The sequence below is a fragment of the Phyllostomus hastatus genome, unplaced genomic scaffold (genome assembly GCF_019186645.2).
Source record: "Phyllostomus hastatus isolate PE091 unplaced genomic scaffold, TTU_PhHast_1.1 phas_contig_150, whole genome shotgun sequence".
NCBI lineage: Eukaryota > Metazoa > Chordata > Mammalia > Chiroptera > Phyllostomidae > Phyllostomus > Phyllostomus hastatus.
The window spans coordinates 27,647,332-27,662,500 of NW_025333611.1; the positions used below are offsets into that span (position 1 = coordinate 27,647,332).

General features: G+C 40.1%; 1 long non-coding RNA gene and 1 pseudogene across 1 annotated transcript in view; one reads left to right on the top strand and one right to left on the bottom strand.

Moving 5' to 3' along the window:
• The first annotated feature begins 75 nt into the window (after positions 1-75).
• Positions 76-15,169, top strand: part of LOC123806624 — a 19,391-nt gene continuing 4,297 nt past the window's right edge. Inside the window, exon 1 of the long non-coding RNA XR_006783513.1 lies at positions 76-387. This is a non-coding gene — a long non-coding RNA (uncharacterized LOC123806624). The remainder of the gene's footprint in view (positions 388-15,169) is intronic.
• On the bottom strand, positions 10,670-11,061 carry LOC123806615 (annotated as a pseudogene).

Consider the following 15,169-nt stretch of genomic DNA (forward strand, 5'->3'; position numbering starts at 1 on the left):
CGGTCACATTGTCAAAGGACGTCGCGTGGTACAATTGGTCACTAAGAGTACCATTCATCCCGCCCCCATCCGAGGTGACGGGAAAGGGTTGGGGAATTTCCACTTGTGATAAAATTATGGCTGAGGTGACGACCTGCAAGAATAGGTGAGCTTCGGAGTAGAATTCACCATGCTCTCGGAGGCTTCTACGTCAAGAATGCAAAAGACGCGGAGGTAACACAGCTCCCACCTGTCGCTCTTTGCCAGCCACGGAGACTGGGGCCGGAGGGTTGCTGCACCGGGATTGGAGGAACCAGCAATCAGTCTCAGCTAGAGCCCACCTCCCCACCAGGCCCTGATTGGAGGAGCGTTGCGTCAGTCACTAGAGAGGTCGCTCTTCTGGGACAGGTGAGGATGCCCAAACTATTGCCTGAGGTCTTTGGACTAGAGTAAGGGGACTATGAGAGAGGGGCGTGGTGTCCGTCCTGCTGCTCACCTCCAGCCTTTCGGAATAGAACCCGTCCGGAGAATTTCAGGGGGCTGTGGGGGTTGCTTGGGATGGGCACCCAGAGGACATTCGGCCCGCCCGCGTGCAGTGACGCGACTGGGCGCGGCAGTTCTACAACCTGCGGGCGGGATCGCCCCGCGGGGCCGCGTTCTCTTCTTGTGAAAGGCGGCAGGCCTGAGGGCTGGACAGCGCCAAGCCTCAGTACTGGGAACTGTCCCACGAAGGAAGCGGGGGAAAGGCTGCTCCCCAGGCGCAGGATCAGACCGCCGGGTTGAAGGCAGTGGTTAAAAAAGAGTGCTTGTTCTGGAGCAGTTTCGAGTTCTGGTGCCGCCACTTGTTTGCTGTGTGACCTTTGGGTGTTTGTTGTTTAATCTCAGTGACTTTCAGTTCGTTCATCTGTAAAATGCGGGCCATATTAGTATTTCCCTCTTTGAGTTGTTGCTGTTATAAATAAATTAGATAATAACATAGGGCGCTTAGCAGAGTGCCAAACTAACAATAAAAACTTATGTTTGTTAGATCCTCTTCAGTTCATCTGCCCCTGAGCCCTGCCCATCAAAGTGATTCTTGTCAGATTTCTGATGCAGTAGAAAGCTAGCTAAGGGGGTCTCTTATCCTCTAAGAAACTCTATCTCTACTACTTCTGTCTCCTTTGTCAATAAAGAGGTGTTTAAAAATGCTCACGCTCCAACTAATCCTATGATCAGAGATCACAAGAAAGGCGCTTGGTGAGGACTGTATGTCAAATGTCCTTTGACCTGGAAAATGTCAGTATGATTTTTAGGCAACAGAGGCTGGCTAAAAGCAAACGATTTGGCATTGTCTCCTCTTTTGCAACTTTAACAAAGGGCTTTGTATATCTTGATTGTGCAATATTTAATATTTACCTCCCCTGAACTACAATCTGAAAATTCTGTAAAGAATATAATAATTGTTTAAATTACTTTAAAAATGGGTTCTGCCTAACGTTTATTTAAAGAATATTTTGAATATCGTAAAAATTTCTTTGGTTTGGTAATTGTTCATTTTGGCATTTCACATGAAAAAAAAAAAAAAGACAGTATTTCCTAAGAGCAGAACATGTTAGGTAAATGTTCTTTCTAGAAAATAAGATGTAGAAAATGGAAAAAAGCCTTGTACCTTTTCTAGAAAACTATTTTGATGTAAATGCCAGGTATATACTGGCTGTAGTTAGAATTTGTGGTTCTTAATTAGCCCATATCCTCAGTCCTCAGTGCTGTTTAAGTTTCCAAAGCATGTGTGAGTAGGTCACAGCCCAAAGTAATAACACCAACAAAAGAAAGCCAGCACTGCCCATCCCACTTCAAAGCTGGATTATCCAGAATTGGTATGGATACATCCTTAGGCAAAAACAGGTATTGACTAGTACAGCATTACAAAGGAACTGCTTGTCATTCCTACCTCTAGTACAAAAATAATTTCTGATGCAACTCCCTAAACAAACTCATTAAATTCTTCAAACGTAATGAATCTCAAGACAGAGGAAATTTGGGTATAGAAATTTTTCCCAGCATATTTGAGACAAAAGTATTCTCTCAGTATATAAAAAATGCTTCTCTACTCAATGCCTAGCAACCAACCCTGAGGTTAGCCAGGAAAATATGATTGGGCAATAATTTTTTTCTCCTGGAACTTTACCTAAGACACTTACTGTCAGTAGTTTGATAGTAAATATGGAAGTTAGGAACTCCCAATCTCCTAGACTTGGCGACTGCTATATAAGCTCTGTATTACAAATGATTTAATGTCTCCATATATACCACATTCATGTGGTTTTACAAATGTAAAAACTAATTGGTGAATATATAAAATCACACTTAATATATCAGTGTAAAGTATCAATAAGTATTAGTGTGATTTGGTGGGTAACCTTAGTTTTAATATATCTTAAGATGATATTTACTAATAAAAGGTAACCCTGTTTTTTCAAATGCTGAATAAGTCATAGAGAGCAAAATCTGTCTTAAGAGTATATTCGTTAGAAATGAGCATTCGAATAAATGTTTTCCCATAGGAAATGAGTGAGAATATTTATTAGGGCATCATTGTAATATGTTTCAAAACACTCTTCTTCTGACCATCTTTCAGATGGAAGGAAAAGGAAAAAGGAGACACTGTATAGCCCAAGGATTTTTAAAACTTCTGAGGTAATGAAAGGTTTTATTCCTCATAAGAAATATGAGCTTGGCCAACTAAATTGTACATACAGAGACTTTAGCTACAAGTAGATCTTTCACTGCAATCTGCATTTCCTCAAGACATTTAATGTCTGCATGTCAGTCCATCTCAGTTCAGTCCAATATATAAGGAAAGGAGGTTAAGTAAGCCAACGAATTTGTTGCACTAGGATGTTATGTCATATAACCTTTATAATAATAACCCTACCAAGATTTCACCCATTTTATAGATAAGGAAATTGAAACTCCAAAAAGGTTAATTAACTTACCCAAGCTTGTAAGGTCATTGTACGGAATAGCTAAGATTTGAATTTATTTCTGCCTCATCTCAAAATCCATGCTTTCCCCACTATTTCACATTACCATCCATGACAGAGGAACTTTGTCAATCAGGTAATCTGATATAATACTCCAAACATTATATCATTCTTATAAACCTGCTGATTAACCGTGTAGGTGGAGTTATCCCTAACTACCACCAAATTTGCTATCTTCCTCCTTTGTAACTGTTGGAAACATTTAATTGAAAACTTATCTCTTCATTTCCCCAATTAAATTGAAAGTTTGTTAGACCAGGTAATTTCATGGTTAAAAATCTGAATAGTTAGTGTTGGCTGGTATAGCTCAGTGGATTGAGAGTGGGCCTGAGAACCAAAGGATTGACAGTTTGATTCCCAGTCAGGACACATGCCTGGCTTGTGGGCCAGATCCCCAGTGGGGAGCGTGCAACAGGCAACCACACATTGATGTTTCTCTCCCTCTCTTTCTCTCTCCTTTACCCTCTCTCTAAAAATAAACAAATAAAATCTTTTTTAAAAATCTGAATAGTTAATATTTTCACAAGGTTCAAATTTTAAGAAGAATCCTAAAAATACAATGAAATGAGTCCTTTGCCTAGTAAACACCCAGATCTCCCCTCACAAGTAAACTATATTATTAGGTTATTAAATATCCTTCTAGAGATTTTTGTACATATATAAGCAATTCCATACATGTGAATTTATATTTTGCCTTTTTTTTAAAGATTTTATTTATCCACTTTTTAGAGAGGGAAGGGAGGGAGAGAGAGAGAGAGAAACACCAGTGTATGGTTGCTGGGGGCCATGGTCTGCAACCCAGGCATGTGCCCTGACTGAGAATCGAACCGGCGACACTTTGGTTCGCAGCCCGCGCTCAATCCACTGAGCTACGCCAGCCAGGGCACATTTTGCCTTTTTAACACAAGCAACAGCATACTATACACACTTCAGTAACTTGCTTTTTGTCGCCTAATTTATTCTAGAAGTACCATGTCAGTACATAAAGAGCTCTGTCATTCTTGTTTACTAATTCATGGTCATCTGTTGACTAATTGTCCCATTTGTGCATTTCTGTAATGATGGCATTTAGATCATTTTCCTTTTTAGGGGGATGGGGGTGGTGGTAACAAACAATGCTACAGATGGCTAACTTTCTAAACTACTCTCTATCCTACAGAAAGTGCTGTACCCATATTAGTTTAATCAAAAAGTCATAAAATTACACCTGGACTGTAGCCTACCACTGTTTGAGCTATAGTTGAATGTACCTGCAAACTGTCTAGCAACATCGAGGAGGTGGGCATACTTTTCTAAAATAAGAGGCTATGCCTGCAACCGGACTACTGCCACGATGGAGCAAGAAAATTACAGAATTTTATTCAGAATGTTTTATAGAGCTTATTCTGTTATTGAGCCTGCCCTTTTTGAAAAGGGGCAAATATATATATATATATATATATATAAATACACACACACACCAAAAAAAGAATGCCTGTTTGCCCACTAGAAGTTCTATCCTTGCTGCCTGCACAACAAGAATGGGGCAAGTAAATGATATCACTCCTTTTGATTATATACCTTTAGTGCCAGTGATGGGTGTTTTTCAAACTTCTAATAATAATGAGTATATAAATATGTCTTATGGTAGAAATCACTCAGGTTTAAACAAAGGGGACAGGAGGGAAGAATTAATATCTACCTTCTTGCTTGGGGCTCTGTCGGGATTTCTTAAATCTTGAATGGTTGGACAAAGGACAGTATGTCGAGAAGAATATGCATTGGGGTTATTGAGAGAAAGCAGGATTTGGTGGGAGGATCTCCAAGCTGGAAATCAGAAATACCAAGTCTACTTTAGGTAATTGGTATATTTCTGTGTGTGACACTGTTTGAACTAGGAAGTTTGTCCATTTGACCTTTAGAGGTATATTTTAAAGGTACATAACTTCACAAGCATTTCATATCACAAAATATAGTCAATACTGCAGATCAAATAACATACATGCATAGACAAAGTATAGTAGGTTGCATACAAGATGTTAATAGTAATTATCTTTGGGTAATGGAATTATACATAGATTTAATTATATGTGGATTTATTAAATCATTTTGAATATTTGTATTTTCTAGACTGTTTTAGGTTTTGCACAGTGAACATATACTTTTTGTATAATAAAAAATTTAAGTATTTCAAATAAGTTTTGTGATTTTTTTTTATCCTACCCAAGGACTTTTTTTTTTCTTCATTGCTTTTAGAGAGAGAGGAAGGGAGGGAGAGAAACTTCGATGTGAGAGAAACATCGATTGGCTGCCTTCCTCATTCATCTAAACCGGGGATTGTGTGCGCCCAGACTGGGGATCAGACCCGCAATCCAGACATGTTCGCTGACTAGGAATAGAACCTGCAACCCTTTGGTCATGGGACAATGCTCCAACCAATTGAGCCACCTGGCCAGGGCTGATTTCTTTCTTTTTTAAAAATAATTTTTTTATGTTTCAGTTACATTTAACATTAAATATATTAGTTTCAGGTGTACACTCCAGTGATTAGACATTATATAACTTACCACTTGGTAAGATCACCCTGATAAACCTAATACCCATATGACACCATACATAGTTATTAGAATATTATTGACTATATTCCCCATGCTGTGCTTTACATCCCCAGGACTATTTTGTAACAACCAATTTGTACTTCTTACTCCTACATCTTTTTTCACCCATGCCCCCAACCTCCTCCCATCTGGCACCTGTCAAAATGTTCTCTGTATCTATGAGTCTGTGTTCTGCTTGTTCGTTTATTTTCTTTTTTAGGTTCAGTTATTGATATATATTTATTGCCATTTTATCATTCATTTTTTTTTCTTCTTCTTAAAGAAGACTTTAACATTTCATGTAATACTATACTGGTTTGGTGGTGAGAACTCCTTTAGCTTATCCCTATCTGGGAAGTTCTTCATATGTCTTTCAATTCTAAATGATAGCTTTGCTGGGTAGTGTAATCTTGGTTGTAGGTCCTTGCTCTTCATCACTTTGAATATTCCTTGCCAATCCCTTCTGACCTGCAGAGTTTCTGTTGAGAAATCAGCTGACAGTCTTATGGGAGCTCCCATGTAGGTAACTGCTTTTCTCTTGCTGCTTTTAAGATTCTCTCTTTGTCTTTAACCTTTTGCATTTTAATTATGATGTGTCTTGGTGTAGACTTTTTTGGTTCATCTTGTTTGGGACTCTGCTTCCTGGAATTGTATGTCTAGTTCCTTTACCAGGTTACAGAACTTTTCTGTCATTATTTTTTCAAATAGGTTTCTAATATCATGCTTTCTCTCTTCTCCTTCCAGCACCCCCATAATGGGAATGTTGGTACACTTGAACTTGTCCCAGTAGCTCCTTACACTATCTTCATTGTTTTTTATTCTTTTTGCTATTCCAATTGGGTGGTTTTTGCTTTCTTTTATTCCAAATCACTGATTTGATTTTTAGCATCATCTATCCTACCATTGATTCCCTGTAAATTATTAATCATTTTAGTTAAGGTATCCTTCATTTCTGATTTGTTCTTTTTTATGGTTTCTCTGTCCTTTTTTGTGCTGTTGAAGGTCTCACTAAGTTTCTTGAGCATCCGTATAAACCATTGTTTTGTACTCTGTATCTGATAGTTTGTTTGCCTCCATTTCATTCAGTTTTCTGGAAATTTCTACTGTTGTTTTTTTTTTTTCATTTGGGACCTATTTCTTTGTCCCCAAATTTTGGCTGCTTCCCTGTTTATTTCTATGTATCAGGTACATCTCCTGGACTTAGTGGGGTAGCCTTGTGTAGTAGGTGTGCTACAGGGCCTAGTGGCGCAGCCTCCCCGGTCACCCATGCTGGGTGCTCCAGGTGCACCCCTGTGTGGACTGTGTGCACTGTCCTGTTGTAGTTGAGTCTTGATTGCTGTTGGCATCACTGGGAGGGACTGACTCCCAGGTTGATTGGCTTCAAGGACCCATTGTGACTGCAGAAGAGGAGCTGCCATGCAGGAGTTGACCCATGGAGCAGGATTTGCTTTAGTGGGATTTTGGTGCTCACTGAGTCTGCCTCTTGAGTGTGTCACTTATGGAAGTGATAAGGTTGTTTCACCCTATCTGGCATAGTCTAAAGCTGGGTACACTGGGGCCTCCTGGGAGGTGCAAGATCAGCCACTGCCTGTGCCCTGACTAGGGCCACCCAGCATGAGCTACAGAGCAATCTGCAGGTGGCTGCTGCTTGTGCTGTGCTTGTAGGTGCCCAGGAGATGCCAACCTGTGAACCATCTCTGGCTGCTGCTAGGGCCAGGCCGAGCCTGGGGTCACTTAGCAAGAAGTATGGGGCTTCCTCAGGCCAGATGCTGCTTGTTTAGGAAATTTTAGGACAGTCTAAAGCATGAGGCAAAAGAGGCCAGTTGTATGGAAAAGCCACTGGAAATGGCTAGGGTGGGCCCACAAGTTGGGTGCAGCTTGGTGATTCTTGGGGAATCACCAAGGTGGGGCAAACAAGTGTGTGCTATATTGGTGGAGACTCAGATATGGTGCCCACCTGCCAGCTCTGTGGGGGAGGGGTCTCAGAAAAGGAACAATGGCCTCTTCCAGCCCTTACGTCTGACACAAAGCTGCCCCTCCAGCTCTTGCCTTGATGCCACACAATTCAGTTCTAACCCGTTGTGTCCCTGGTTTCTTTCAAGTTGCTGCTCTGACCCTGGATCTCAGAGGGAGTGAGTCCAAGTACATTTGTGGGCAGGCCCTTTAGGAGGAACTGTCTGGGACTCCAGAAGCCCTCTGTCTCACTCAGCTACAAACTCCACTGGGTTTTACAGCCAGAAGTTACCAGGACTTCTCTTTAGGGCACTGGAACCCTGGGCTGGAGGGCCTCATGTGGGGCTGGGACCCTTCACGCCTCAGGGGAGACTTGTACAACTGAGATATCCCACCTAATTTTTAACCGCCACAAATGGCTGTGGGACCAGTCTGTTCTGCATCTCTGCCACTTCAACCAGTCTTGATTTAGCTTCTTTAAATCCCTAGTTGTACTTCCATTCAGCTAGATTTCAGGTAGTTCTGAATAATGGTTATTCTGTACTTTAGTTGTAATTTTGATATGGTTGTGGGGGTTCCGAGTACCACATTTACCTACACCCCCATCTTGACTGGAAGTCCAGTTTTGCAATTTTTTTAACTGTTCATTCAACCAGCATTTATTCAGTTCCTGCTATGCATAGCACTGCACCAAGAGCTTTAGAGAAAATGTAAAAGAATCAGAATATTTTCTGTATTTCTTTTCAATTACATTGATGAATGTACTTATTAACTGATGATCAGATGGAAAGAATGCACATGGAATAATAGAGAATGCCTTTTAAAAAATAGAAATGCCTTTCAACAACAGAAAATCAACTTTAAGACAGTATAACTATTTTATAGGGTTGAGTAAGTGGGAAGTAGAAAAGAACTCAAAATGGAGTGAGTTTGTTTTGGAAAAAGCTTTGATTATGATCATTTTGAGGTAGGACACTGACTAAGGGAAATAGAAGAGATAAAGCATTCCAAATGGAAAGAAATGTTAGGAATGATGACAAAGAATTGAAAGGCTTCCACTTTGTATCAGGATAGTAAAAAGACTAACTTGGTTAGTTCAGAGAAATTGGAAAGGGGATTAAATAAATTTACATAAATGTTGAAGACCAGACTGAAGACTTTCAGTTTGGTTCAATAGGCTACGCACCATAGATCTTGAAGAGCAAAGTTACCACAATAAAAACTGTTAGATTACGATTTGTTGTTATTTTGGCTTCGTTGTGTGAGTTGGGTTGGAATAGGAGATACTGTAGTCTAGGAAACAAGCAGTCGTGATGTTACGTTTAGTCCAGGTGTGAGGTAATGAAGGCCTGGATCAGAAGAGTGGCCATCAGAATGCAGGAAAAGGAGCTGTCAACAAGCATAATCAGAGTGACTTGGTGTCTGATTAAATGTGAGGAACAAAGAAGTATGAGAACAAAAGTTACTCCAGAGAAATCAAATACAAACTTTCAGAAGAGAAATGTGGCTTTGTATATCAAGGTCATTTCTTTAAATTTTTATTTCCAGCTATTAGAATGGCTAAAATCCAAATAAATGACAATGCCAATTGCTGGCAAGATGCAAAGCAACAGGAATTCTCTCATTGCTGGTGAGAATGCAAAATGGTGCAGCCACTTTGGAAGTTTGGAAATTTCTTATAAAGCTAAAGATAGTCTTACTATACAATCCACAATTGCACTCCTAGGTATTTACTCTCTGATTTGAAAACTTAAGTCCACATAATATTGTGCAGCTCTATTGTGTAAATATTTATAGCAGCTCTATTCCTAATCACCAAAACCTGGAAGCAACCAAGATGTTCTTTAATAAGTAAATAGATAAATTGTGTTACAGCCATACGATGGAATACTATTCAGTAATAAAAAGAAAAGTATTATCAAGCCATGCAAAAGTGTAGATGAATTTTATTTTTTAATTAAACTTATTGGGGTGACGCCAGTTAATAACACTATATGTTTCAAGGGTACAGTTTTATGATACATCATCTGTATATTGCATTGTGTGCTTACCACACATAGTCTAGTCTCGCCTTGTCCTCTCCAACCTCCTCTCAACCATTCCTCTTCGGTAACCTTCATGCTTTTGTGATATAGATGAATTTTAAATGCATATTGCTAGGTAGAAGAAGCCAGTCTGAAAAGGCTACATATTGTATGGTTCTGTTTATATGAAATTTTGGAAAAGGCAAAACCATGGAGCTGATAAACAGATCAGTGACTGCCAGTGGGTGAGGTGGGAGAAGGGTTGAATAGATGAATCACAGGGAATTTTTTAGGGTAAAAAAATTCTGTGTGATATGTATTTTGTATGATACAGTAATGGTAAATACATGATACTGTGTATTTGTCAAAACCCATAGAACTTTATGATACAAAGTAAACTTTAATGTATGAAAATTTTTATATTTTTTATTGTATGTTTTCCATTAGCATTTATCCTCTATATAACCCCCTCCTCACAATCACTACACTGTTGTCCATGTCCATGAGTCCTTTTTACATTTTGCCCAATCCTTCTATCCCCTAACCACTCCCCCCAGAGTTGTCAGCCTCCTCTCAGTAAGTCCGTCTCTATACTGCTTGTTAGTTCAGTTTGTTCATTAGATTTCTCATATGAGTGAAATCACATGGTATTTGTCTTTCTCTAACTGGCTTATTTCATTTAACATAATGTTCTCTGGGTCCATCCAGGCTGTCGCAAATGGTAAAATTTTCTTTTTTTATGGCAGAATAGTATTCCATTGTGTAAATGTTCCGTAGTTGTTTTATCCAGTCATCTACTGATGGACATGGGCTGCTTCCATATACTGTCAGTTGTAAATGATGCTGCAATGAACTCAGGGGTACTCGTGTTCTTTTGAACTAGTGTTTTGTGTTTCTTTGGCTAAATTCCCAGCAGGGAATCACTGGGTCATAAGGCAGTTCCATTTTTAATTTTTTAAGGTACTCCATACTGCTTTTCACAGTGGCTGCACCAATCTGCATTCCCACCAACAGTGCAAAAGGGTTTCCCTTTCCCTACATCCTCACCAGCACTTGTTGTTTGTTGATTTATTTATTTTTATTTCTTAATTGTTTATTTATCAAGAGAAACTTTTTCTTAGCTCAAATATTCATGTTTCATAGTTCAGGAACACGGGTCAGTGACAGCCTTCCACGGAATTCACCCCAGAGAAATTCTTTACATTCCAAGATCACTTTGCACTCTGACAGATACCAGCCTTCCTCATCTCCTCAAAATCTTTTCTGGAATCATAATTCTGTAGAAATCTGCATATGCCTTCTTTCTTTCTTCAGCCACACCAAACTTATAGGAAGCTGCAACCTCCAGGGATACAAGGATGGCTCCCATAAGATGAAATCACGTGGCGTCCTGGCCACACGTCTGAGGTTTTGTCAAAGCACTGGAAGTGCTTTGTATTCTCAACACCAACGTCCTTCCAGATGGAGAAATGGACCCGTTTGTTGATTTATTGATGGTAGCCATTCTGACAGGTATGAGGTGATAGCTCATTGTGATTTTAATTTACATTTCTCTGATGATTAGTGATGTTGAGCATCTTTTCATATGTCTATTGACCATCTGTTTATCGTCTTTGGAGAAGTGTCTATTCAGGTCCTTTGCCTATTTTTTAAATTAAATTGGGGGTTTTTTGGTGTTGAGTTTTATAAGTTATTTAGAAATTTTGGATATTAGCCCTGGCTAGTGTGACTTGGTGGATTGAGTGACAGCCTGCAAACCAAAGGGTTGCTGGTTTGATTCTCAGTCTAGGGCACATGCCTGGGTTGTAGGCCAGGTACACAAGAGGCAACCACACATTGATGTTTTTCTCCCTTTCTTTCTCCCTCTCATCCCCTCTCTAAAAATAAATAAAATCTTTTTTAAAATAATAAAAAATAAAAGTTAATTAAAAAAAAAGAAATTTTGGATATTAACCCCTTGTCAGATATATCAGCGAATATGTTCTCCCATTCAGTGGGTTGTCTTTTTATTTTGTTGATGGTTTCCTTTGCTGTGCAACAATTTTTTAGTTTGACATAGTCCCATTTGTTTATTTTTTCTTTTGTTTTCCTTGCCTGAGGGGATATATCAGAAAAAAGATTGCTATGAGCAATGTTTGAGATTATACTGCCTATGTTTTCTTCTAGGATTTTTATGGTTTGGGGTCTAACATTTGTCTTTAAAACATCATTTAGTATATTAGGGAATTCCAGAATGGAATGAAGGCTATGACAAAAGAATCTAATTGTATCATATATTTGTGAAACAACTTCATTGAAGGGAGTGAAAGAAAAAGGTACTGACCTACGTAACTTTGGGAATGAGTGGTGGCTCTAAGACCAAAGGCAAAGCGGGCAGCACGTAAGAACTGTGCTGTAGTTGATAAAGTTGTTTCCCATGGGGATACACATCAACAGTTCGGAAACCACTGTGTATGTGTACTGGAATTGAACAATTATGTCAATGGATGGCAGATGCTAGGGGCATAGTTTCTCACTGTTGAAGTGAGAGATTACAGATTAGCAAGCAGAGGAGGCTAAATGATCCATGGGGTAATGGACTAGAGTTGGAGGCATCAGTATGAACTCATATTTAGTTTAATATAGTTACAAGTGGATACATGTAAAAACATGTATAGGTATATGTATGTACACAGATAGTATACATGCATATTTTTCCTTGCTCTGTCAGCTGAGCAGACCTAGAAACACTGACACTCCAGTAGCAGCATTCAGACCTTGTACCCAAATCTTGGCTTTTATTAGCATTCTTCAGTAAAAGAAACCATGGCTTGTTGGAGAAAAATGGCTGATTCTGGGATGGGGCGTGCAGCGTACAAGCTGAGCCTGGAGCATCTTACAATGCCAGAAAGTAGGAAGATGCTAAACACACCTACACATGCGAATGCACACGTACATAGACACACACACAATAATGAGGGTATATCAAAGAGATACAGGAGCTAATTGAGAGCTGTCAGTAGCCAAAGCTGAAACATTTGAGCAAATAAGTAGTGTTGGATTATAACCTGAAGTAAACATCAATATTCACGAGTCCATCTGGATATAAATAAATGATTGAATAAATAAATGGGGAGAATAGATAAATCTTCCATTGAAAAGAATTATAAATTTATGTAGATACTCTGCCCTCGAGGAGGTGAAGCGTTAACTCCCTTCTCCTAAGTGTGGGCTGTGCACACATACTGTGTGCACTTCCAAAATGGGAGTTGGGGGTGAAACCTGGCAGACACTCCCTCAGCCAGGTAATCAACAACAGCGATAAATCATGTTGACAGTGTGTACCCTTGATACTGTGTCCAAGAAAAGTATGAGAAACTGTCACAGTCAAGAGGAGGCTAAGGAAGCATGATGGCTGAATGTAATATGGTATCCTGGATGGGACCCTGAAACAGAAAAAGGACATGAGGTAAACGTAAAGGAAACCTGATTAAGTATTGATCTTACTTAATAATAACATATCAATTAGCTAATGATAATGTCTCATGGTTGGTTCGTTAATTGTGACAAATGAACTCTTCTAATGTAATATGTTGGTAATTGAGGAAACAGGGTATGGGAACTCTCTGTACTATCTATACAGCTTTTCTTTTAAATCTAAAGTTTTCTAAAATTTCAAATTTTTATTTTTAATTTTATTTATTTTTATTAAAAATTAAAACATTTTCCAGTTTTACTGAGCTATAATTGACATGTAACATTGCTTCAGTTTAAGGTATAAAGCATAATAATTTGATACATTATATGTACAGATTGCAAAATGATTACCACAATCAGTTTTGTTAACATACGTCTCACATAGTTTTTTTCTTGTGATGAGAATGTTCAAGATCTATTTTCTTATGAAAGTTTATGTTTTAAAATGCCTATTACTTTAGCACTGGCTGGTGTGGCTCAGTGAGTTGAGAACCAGCCTGCAAACTGAAAAGTCACCAGTTTGATTCCTGGTCAGGGCACATGCCTAGGTTGCTGGCCAGTTCCTCAGTTGATCAATGTTTCTCTCTCACATCAATGTTTCTTTCCCTCTCTTTCTACCCCCTTCCTCTCTCTCTAAAAAATAAATAAAATCTTTTTTAAAATGTCTATTCCTTTGGACTTCTAGGAATTTATCTTTAAGAGTTCATTAATACTGCTGGTCAAGATGGTGGCATAGGTAAACACAGCTCACCTCCTCACACAACCACATGAAAATCACAACTAAAATATAGAACAACCATCAGTTAGAACCATCAGAAATTAAGCTGAATGGAAGGCTGACAACTACAGAATTAAAGAAACCACATCCATCCAGACTGGTAGGAGGGGCAGAGATGTAGAATGGGTAGGTCCCACACCTACATGTGGTGGATAAAAATTTGGGAGGGATATCTCAGGAGCAAGGAGCCCCAGCTCTACACCAGGCTCCTAGCCCAGGGTTCCAGTGCCAGGAAGATAAGTCCCCATAACTTCTGGCTGCAAAAAACCAGCAGGGATTGTGTCAATAGCTGAGACTTCTGGAGACCCAAACAGTTCCCTGTAAAGAACCCACTTACTCAGACTCACTTCCTCTGAGCTCCAGCACTAGGGCAGCCGCTTGAAATGCACCAGTGCCATACAGGGAAGAACTGGCATGTCTGGCATCAAGGCCAGTGTGGGAGGACAGCTTTCTCCCAGACAGAAAGGTGGATAGAGGCCATTGTCCCTTTTCTGAACCTTCCCCCAGAAAGGCCACAGAGCAGGCAGGTGGGTGCCATATCTAAGACTCCATAAACCTGGCTAACATGGTGTGCCCCACTGTGGAGATCCCCTGAGACTCCATCCCACCCAACTTATAAGCCCACCCAATATATAAATGGCTGGTCTTGCCTCATGTTTCACAACTTCCTAAATCCTATCAAAGAAGCAACAGCCAGCCTCAGTAACGCTTCAGCCCTGAGGCCCTGTACCTCTTGCTAAGAGGTCCCAGGCCCAGCACTAGCAGCAGCCAGCCTAGATTCATAGCTTGGCTTCTCCTGGGAATCTCCAGGCTCAACACAAGTAGCAGCCATCTCATACTGCTTTATAGCTCATGCAGCGTGGCCCTGGGAAGAAAACAGATGAGGCTGACCCTGGCCTGCACCACCCGGGAAACCCCAGAGCCTGCATACCCAGTGGACTGCTACAGACCACATTGGAGCACCACCACCCTGGCTCTGCACAGCTTATCCTCCACGCAGGGCAGAGGATAAGTGGTCATAGCTAGTTCTTGCAGCTGATTGGCATGGGTAAATTCCTCCCATTGATCTGCCAACTGTAATCAAGGCTCAACTACAAGAGGAGGGTGTACTCAGCCCATACTAAGAGCGCACCTTGAGTACCCAGCTTGGGTGATAGGGGAGGATGTGCCACTGGACCCTATGGGACACCTATTACATTAGGCCACACTACCCAGACGGAGTCATAGCACATCTACCTAATACACAGAAACAAATACCGGGAGACAGGCAAAATGAGGAGACAAAGATCATGGCCCAAATGAAAGAACAGGTCAAAACTCCAAGGAAGGAACTACAAAAAAATGAAGATAAGCTCTCTATTAGATGCAGAGTTCAAAACA